Source organism: Pistacia vera, unplaced genomic scaffold, assembly GCF_008641045.1.
Source record: "Pistacia vera cultivar Batoury unplaced genomic scaffold, PisVer_v2 Contig464, whole genome shotgun sequence".
Taxonomy (NCBI): domain Eukaryota; kingdom Viridiplantae; phylum Streptophyta; class Magnoliopsida; order Sapindales; family Anacardiaceae; genus Pistacia; species Pistacia vera.
The window spans coordinates 21929-30071 of NW_022196295.1; positions in this window are offsets into that span (position 1 = coordinate 21929).

The following is an 8143-nucleotide window of genomic DNA, read 5'->3' on the forward strand; positions in this document are numbered from 1 at the left end:
ATCGACCGAAAAAATGTTGGAATCACGCTAGTCAACCGTGCGTGGTGGTTAGCAATAGGGGGTGGAATTGCTCAGGAAAGAGAGGGGTTTTGTTGAGGGGATTGTTGGGAGTCTGTTGGTGGCGGTGGGGATGCTCAACAACATTGGATTCAGGTTGATTTGGCCTAAATACGGTGAGCACACAGTGGGAGTGGGTTGCATAAAGGCAACGTGAATTCGACCAATTTTATAGAGAGGATAGGATGGGGATTCTGGTGGTGGTTTCAAGGTGGATTTCTGACAGACTTTGCAAATCCACCCCTGTTAGCTGAACTTGAAATCGAGTTCGAACTTGAACTCGACTAAAACTCGAATAAAACTCGACTAAAACTCGAAAAAAGCTCGATATTATAGGAACTTGAATTCGAATTCAATTTCCAATTTCAAGTACCAAGTTCGAGTTTGAACTTGATTTCTCATGTTCGATCAGGCTTGAACTCGAACTTGAACTCGGTACTATAGAGATCGAGTTGAGTTCGATTTACCAAATACTTGACTTGATTTGATTTCACCCCTAAATCTATTAGATGTAGTCTATTCCTTTGATTTTGCATTTAGCTTGCATATGATGAAAAGTATATTGGCAATTACTAATGAGTTGCCACAAGCATTGCAGAGAAAAGATCAAGACATTGTAAATGCTATGGCCTTAGTCAAAGTCTCTAAAACAACGGTTACAATTGTTAGAGATGAAGGATGGAAATCTTTATTGAGTGAAATTTCTTTATTTTGCCAAAAACATGATATTGTCCTTTTAAATATGGATGATATGTTTGTAATTCGAAGGCAGCCACGACGAAGAGTTGAGCACATGAAAAATTTGCATCACTATCGAGTTGAATTATTTTATACAGTGATAGATATGTAACTTCAAGAACTTAACACTCGTTTCACTAAGGTTAGTACTGAATTGCTTCTTTGTATGACATGTTTAGATCCAAGTATTTCATTCTCTGCTTTTGACAAGCATAAGTTGATCCGTTTTGCCCAGCTTTATCCAACTGATTTTTCTACACTTGAGTTTGTGGTATTTGAGAACCATATTAGGACTTATGTTATTGACAGACGTTCTTGTGATGAATTTCGCTGAGTTAGAAGGAATTGATGATTTGCCTAAGATTTTAGTTCAATTTAAAAAAAAAAAAAAAAAGACATTTTGTATCTGTTGGTGTATAAGCTTGTGAAACTTGCATTGGTTCTACTAGTTGCGACTGTGATCGTTGAAAGGACTTTTTCTGCAATGAATCTTGTGAAAAGTTGGTTACGCAATCAAATGGGAAATCAATGGATGAATGATTGCTTGGTCATCTATATTAAGTAAGATGTATTTGATACAGTTGATGATGAGATAATTATTCAATGTTTTCAGAATATAAAAACTGGTTGAGGACAATTGTAGAAAAATTGTTTTATTTTTACAAAAATTGTGTTTTTTGAAGATATTTATTTGTATTTTGTAACTTTTTGTTGAAGCTCATCATAATGAAAAAAATAAGTATGAATATGATTGGTTTTAATTTTTTTTGGTTAATTTTTTGCCTCCATAGAGTGAAATTTCTGGATCCGCCACTGTGTGCAGATTGGAGCTTGGAGGTGAAGAAGAGAAGTAGAGATAAGAGAATATTGAAAAAAAACAAGGGTTTGCTTATATGCTTTCTTACTTAGGGTGTAAGTGTATAACCGGTTTTAAAAACTGGTCCGATTAATCGGTTTGAGATATTTCTCTAAACAAAAAACCGAACCGATTTGTAAAAAAACATAATTTTTTATTCGGTTTTTGGTTCAGATTAGTTTTTGGATTATTTCTCCCATCCTTAGTTTCCAGTGTAATCGGTTCGACCAAGCTCTCGATTCCCAAATTCGAACGGTCAAGCCAACTAGGCCGAGCTGGGATTTAGAGTACTAGGTTTTATATGCATTATAAGTGTATTCTTGATGTTACATATGTACAAGAGGGGGTAATGGAAATTCATGAGGAATCCATTAGCCAACTCACTAAGAACAAAAAAATCCCCATCATTGATGTGATCCAAACCTGACTAACGTAGCACTAAGTACAATTCACTTAATGTAATATATCGGAGTTTATGAATTATGATTAATTTATTTATATAATTGAAAAAGGTAATGAAATTGTGTCATAAGATAATGCCTTTACACGTGATAAATAGGGTATATTTGTTTAAATATTTTTAACTATCTTATTCATACTATTTCTAAAATATTAGCTTGTTTTACTATTCTGAAAATACTATTATATTTTCTTTAACTATTTTTAAACCCTTTAAGTTTATTAATTTAACTAAAAAATCCTCAGAAAAAAGTTTAAAAATTAATAAAAACATATTCGCCCACTCACATTTGCCAAATTTCAGCCACTACTACTGGAAGGTAATCAGAATCTGGTATGATGACGCACTACCGACTGGATCTAGCCAGTAGTATACCGATCTATCATTTTCTGACCAGATCCACCATGGATCTGATAGAAAAAGTCCAAATATTTGGTCGTAGTTGGTCATCAACAACGGCTAAGATATGGATGTCGTTGACAATCAAATATGACTAGATCTGACCATAGATCTGCTATTTTCCAGTCGGATCCAGCTAATCGTGCATCGATACGGCAACTCTGGTCACCTTTCGGTGATGGTGGTCGGCTGCCAAAATTTAATGGATAGATGACGGTGTTTTTGTAATTTTTAATATTTTTATTACAGGAGTGTTCAATTATTTAACAAACCTAAGAAGTGTTTTTGTTAATTTTTAAATCGTATTTTGTTATCCCAACCTAACTTTAAAAATATCAAAAATATTATCCAAAATAATAAAACAAACACAACAACTTGTTTAGAAAAAAAGAAAAAGAAAAAAGACATGGTCATAGATTCATCCCCTCCTTGGAGTGACTCGTTTTATTCCTCATACATAAGTAACATGTTACCTTATCTCATCAAAAGTAATCTGATCCTTGGAAGATGTTCCCAAAATAAAATGAATTCATATCATTATACGTCAATTTCAAATGAAGAGAATAATCAAATAGTAGATTGAGTAAAGAGATAAATCAATTTGTGAAATTACGAAATTACCCAAAGAAGAACAAAGAAATAATTTCAGTGATTGGATTTTGATTTGATGGAGTGAGTGGGTATGGTCCACAACATGCACTCCATTCATTAGTTGAACCACTTGTCATAGTGATAGCTCGACCTCACCTCCTCGACAATTGCTAAAAGGCCTAATTGCTTAAAGGTCTTTTAGGGTAATTTTTTTTGTGATGGCCCATCGTCCATTATCATACGTGGCGTTTCTTGGTATTAAATTCTTATATACCAGGAACTTTTTAAATCCTTATCACTAAAGTGAAATGCCTACCTATCTTCTTCTTCTTCTTCTTCTTCATCTTCATCTTCTCCACTTACGCCTTTCAAATTCCTTTCTTTCTATTTATTATTCTTATTGGATTGCCTTCATTTATACGGAGAAAAGTATCTCTCAATTCAATGACTACAACACTGAGTATTTGTATGTGAAAGGTTGATGTCTATTCAAAAACCGACTACTCACCTAACGCAATATAATCATTTATTTTATTTTTGTTTATTTAATTTAAGGTTTGAATATTACTAGTGTTGAGACTTGAGATAGAGACACGATTCTATTTAAATACGAGTAAACAACATATTTTCACCCGAGGTTTAGGAAAATTCTAAATTAATATCACTAGTTTCATTTATTCAGAATACCCACCCTTAAAATAACACTGTTAGTGACTGTTGGGTTCTGACAGATGCTATTACCAAAGTGTCATTCACCCCATTCCAAACCACCACCACCACACTCGGCGGTTTTAGCCATTTTCTGGCTACTTTTCCACCTACAACAAGTCCTTCACTTTTCCTTACACCGTCCTTACCTTTCCCCAGACTTCCCCGCCACCATTGCTCCGGTCATTCGCCAAAAAACGGTGATCATTCGTCTTCGCAACCCCCCTTTCTTTGTAGCCATTTTTCGACTGATTCCCTCATCGAAAATCCACCAAACCACCACCATCCCCCCTCTTCAAAACCTACCCTCACACCACCTTCCCCCACTCACCATTTGTCACCACCGGCCCTTCTTTTGCCACCCTCAAGCTGTTTGTGGAACGTCCCCAACCAACTCACCAGGCTACCACTCACTTTCGAGTTTTGACCACCAAAATTCAACGTTCCACTATAAAAAAACACTTCAATTAATCCCTCAAACAAACCCCAAACTTCAATTTTATCAAACAAAAATCCTTAACAACCAATTTAAAAAAAATGCTATAAATCCTAGGTTGAGTGGCGAACGATGAATGGTGGGCTGCTAGGGTCGGGAAGGTTAAGGGCTTTGTAGGGGGAAGTTGATGAGCCAATGGGGTGGTCGTGGATAGGGTTGTCAAAATTGGGATCGACCGAAAAAATGTTGGAATCACGCTAGTCAACCGTGCGTGGTGGTTAGCAGTAGGGGGTGGAATTGCTCAGGAAAGAGAGGGGTTTTGTTGAGGGGATTGTTGGGAGTCTGTTGGTGGCGGTGGGGATGCTCAACAACATTGGATTCAGGTTGATTTGGCCTAAATACGGTGAGCACACAGTGGGAGTGGGTTGCATAAAGGCAACGTGAATTCGACCAATTTTATAGAGAGGATAGGATGGGGATTCTGGTGGTGGTTTCAAGGTGGATTTCTGACACTGGAAATGACTGGAAATTGGCTTGGAAGTTGAATGGTTGCGCGACGCATGATTGATGATCAGAGAGCAAGGGATGATAATAGAGGTAAGGGTTTTGTAGAATGGGTTGTGGGGAGTGTGATAGAGGTATTTGGGGGAATTTCTAGCAAAGAAATCAATCGGAAATCTGGCTTGAAAAGTCGGTCGTGCGAATGGAGGGTTGGTTGGGGGCTTTCCACAAACAGCTTGAGGGCAGTAAAAGAAAGGCCATTGGACAATAAACGGTGAGTGAGGGAAGGTGGTGTGAGGGTGGGTTTTGAAGAGGGGGGAATGGGGGTGGACTTCCTACGAGGGAGTCGATCAGAAAATGGCTACAAAGAAGGGGAGTTATGAAGACGAACGGTCGCCATTTTCTAGCAAACAACTAGAGCAACGGTGGTGGGAAAGGCTGGGGATAGGTAAGGAGGGTGCAGGGAGAGTGATGGACCTATTTTAGGTAGAAAAATAATTGGAAAATGGCTAAAACCACCGAGTGTGGTGGTGGTTTAGAATGTGGTGAAAGATAGTTTGATAATAACACCGATCAAAACCAATAACATTTGGAATAAATAAAACCAATGATATTAACTTGAGATTTCTTATTTTATTCTTTAAATACACTTTTCAATCTAATCTAATATACATTTGATTTGGCCGTATATGCGCAAGTGTTTTTTCACGTCAGCAAAAGGCAAAAAAATTATTGGAGGGATAAAACGTTTTTTTTTTTCTTTTTTAATTTCAGATATGAAAAAGATATATAATACTCTTTTAGAAAGTACTATGATAGGGATCATTTTAATCACTTTCTGGAAGCCAAAAAAATAAAATAAAATAAAAAATCCCTCTTTATTAAAAATACATTATTAAATACACCAAATGTGTAATGGAATTAAAAAGGTTGACTTTAGTGAATTGATATGGATTTGTAAATCTAGAAGTGTGCGGTTCAAAAATTAATGAAGCACGAGCACCTGGAAAAAGGGTGTGTTAACAAAAAATACATTTCACAGAGACATTAAATATAAGCAGCATAGTCATAGCTGATTTAGGCGTCTCGACGGTTTAAAAGAATATATTTTATATAAATAAAAAGTATTTTTATTAATTTTTAAATATAAAAAATAAATTTTTTATTCAAATCTAATAGATTTTTTTAATTTTAGAAAAGATAATATATTTTTTTAAGAAAAAAACTTAATAAAATAGATAAATCATAAATAAAATATATAAAAATTTGTAATTTATTTATTTAAAATTATGATAGAGAATTAAATTTTATTCTTTAAATATAGAAAATAAAATTTACTATTTAATTTATATTTAAAAAATAAAAAAATTTATTAAATTTTTGTTTACACGAATAAACTCTTGCAATAAAGATTTGAGTCAAATATCGGCTGGATGTTCCAAACTTGTGATTAACAGTCAACCACGTGAAACGCGCGCTTTTGTTGGTCAAATGGTGTGTCCACTCGACTGACATTGAAGTTACAAACACAAGGTTGAATAGTTCTTCTTCCCATTAAAGGGCGGCCTAGCAAATGGCTATACAGAAAAATACAGGCAGAAAATAGCGTTTTGGTTTTAGCAAATATGTAATAAAGGAACCTTAGCTGTCGTAATATAGAGTATGGACACAGCCATTCAACAAAATAGAAACCGTCTATAACACTTTTTTTTTTTTTTTTATATTTATCTTTTAAATTATTAACCTCTTATACTACTTCCAGTAAACATGCTAACTCGTGAAAGGCTTCTTTTGCTATTTTTGTTTTTTGTTCTTGGTTTCGCTTTAAAACTGACACAAAAATAGAGAAAGTAACTTACACAAAAATAAAGAAAGTAGGGTCTTCGAGTGGTTAACTAAAATTTTCAAGTGTATTATTTTAGAGTTCATAAGTTTGATTTATCTTAATCTCTAATCATTGGAGCTCTTACCTAATCAATAGTTCTAGGGTTCTGGGAGATTATTGATCAAGGTCTCGAGAGATTAGTTGAAGTATGTAGGATTACTGATCAGAGTCTTGAAGGATTAGTTAAGGTATGTGCAAGTTGACCCGAACACATCCGTTTATGAAAAAAAATGACCGATAGTTTTAGGTAGGGGTGAAATCAAGTCGAGTCGAGTTAAGTATTTGGGTACTCGAACTCAACTTGGTTGCTACAATATTGAGTTTGAGTCTAGTTGAGCCTGATGAATTGAGTTCGAACTCAAATTTGGTATCTAAAAGTTGAATTCAAGCTCGGTTAATTGAGTTTTAATTGAATTTTTCGAGTTTAATAGATTTTAATCGAGCTTTTCAAGCTTTTTGTATAGTGATCAAACTCGACTCATAAAATTATTCGAGCCTCGCTCAGTTTTCACCCCTAGTTCTAGGGTCTTGAGTGATTATTATGCAATGACTGATAATTTTAGGGTTTTGAGAGATTAATTGAAGTACATTCAAACTGATCTGGACATATTCCACCATAAAAAAAAAAAAAAAGTAATTATATATAAAGTATTTGCTGTGTATAAATTGGAATGAAACAGTTATAATTATTGGAAACATCCATCGAAGTGACGTGAATCCAAAATATGTCTTGTACAAATTAATTGGAAAGTAGTGACTTTGAAAGCACTAATTAATTTTTTATTGAGAAAATATAAATAAAATAAGGTGGATTTAAAACATAATTGCATGACGTATTAAATTAAAAAAGAAAAAAAGAAAACTTTAACGTTACCTTTTATATTCCATCAAGTCCTGAACCTAACCCATTAACCAACACTGAAAAAATTCAACTACATTCCTTCTGAAAAAAGGTTCACAAGTTGAAAATAATGGAGATCAAACAGGAAAACATGAAAGAAACAACATTATAGTCGGTAAAGTTTTTTTTTTTTTTAAAATTCCAAAAAGAAACTAAAATGAAAATTAAAAAAATTACAATAGGATAATTGAACCTCTTGTGTAATCAACCCATGCTGCTTATTTAATCCTCTTAAACTGCTCAACATGATTTTTCCAAATAGTTAACAAAAATCCTTTATAGTTAGTCCTAACTACACGCATTAAGCCATTAAGGAAGAGCTCCAGCTAACAAAGTTGTTAGGCCTAAGAGGGGACCAAAAGTACGTTTTCTAGTGCAGGTCACGCCGTCAAATTTTACACAAAGGTCTTCTTATTAGATCCTTAATGCAAACATTAAGAGCCTTAAGATATTCTATTTACAAGGATATTACCTTCACCTGCTCCCATTTAGTGCTGGAGAGAATCTTGTTCTTATGCTATGTGCGTCTGTACCTCAACTGCAGACAAGAAAGAGGAGTCAATTAATTTCTGAGCACAAAACAGCCTTTACAAAAACCTTTGATACGAAAA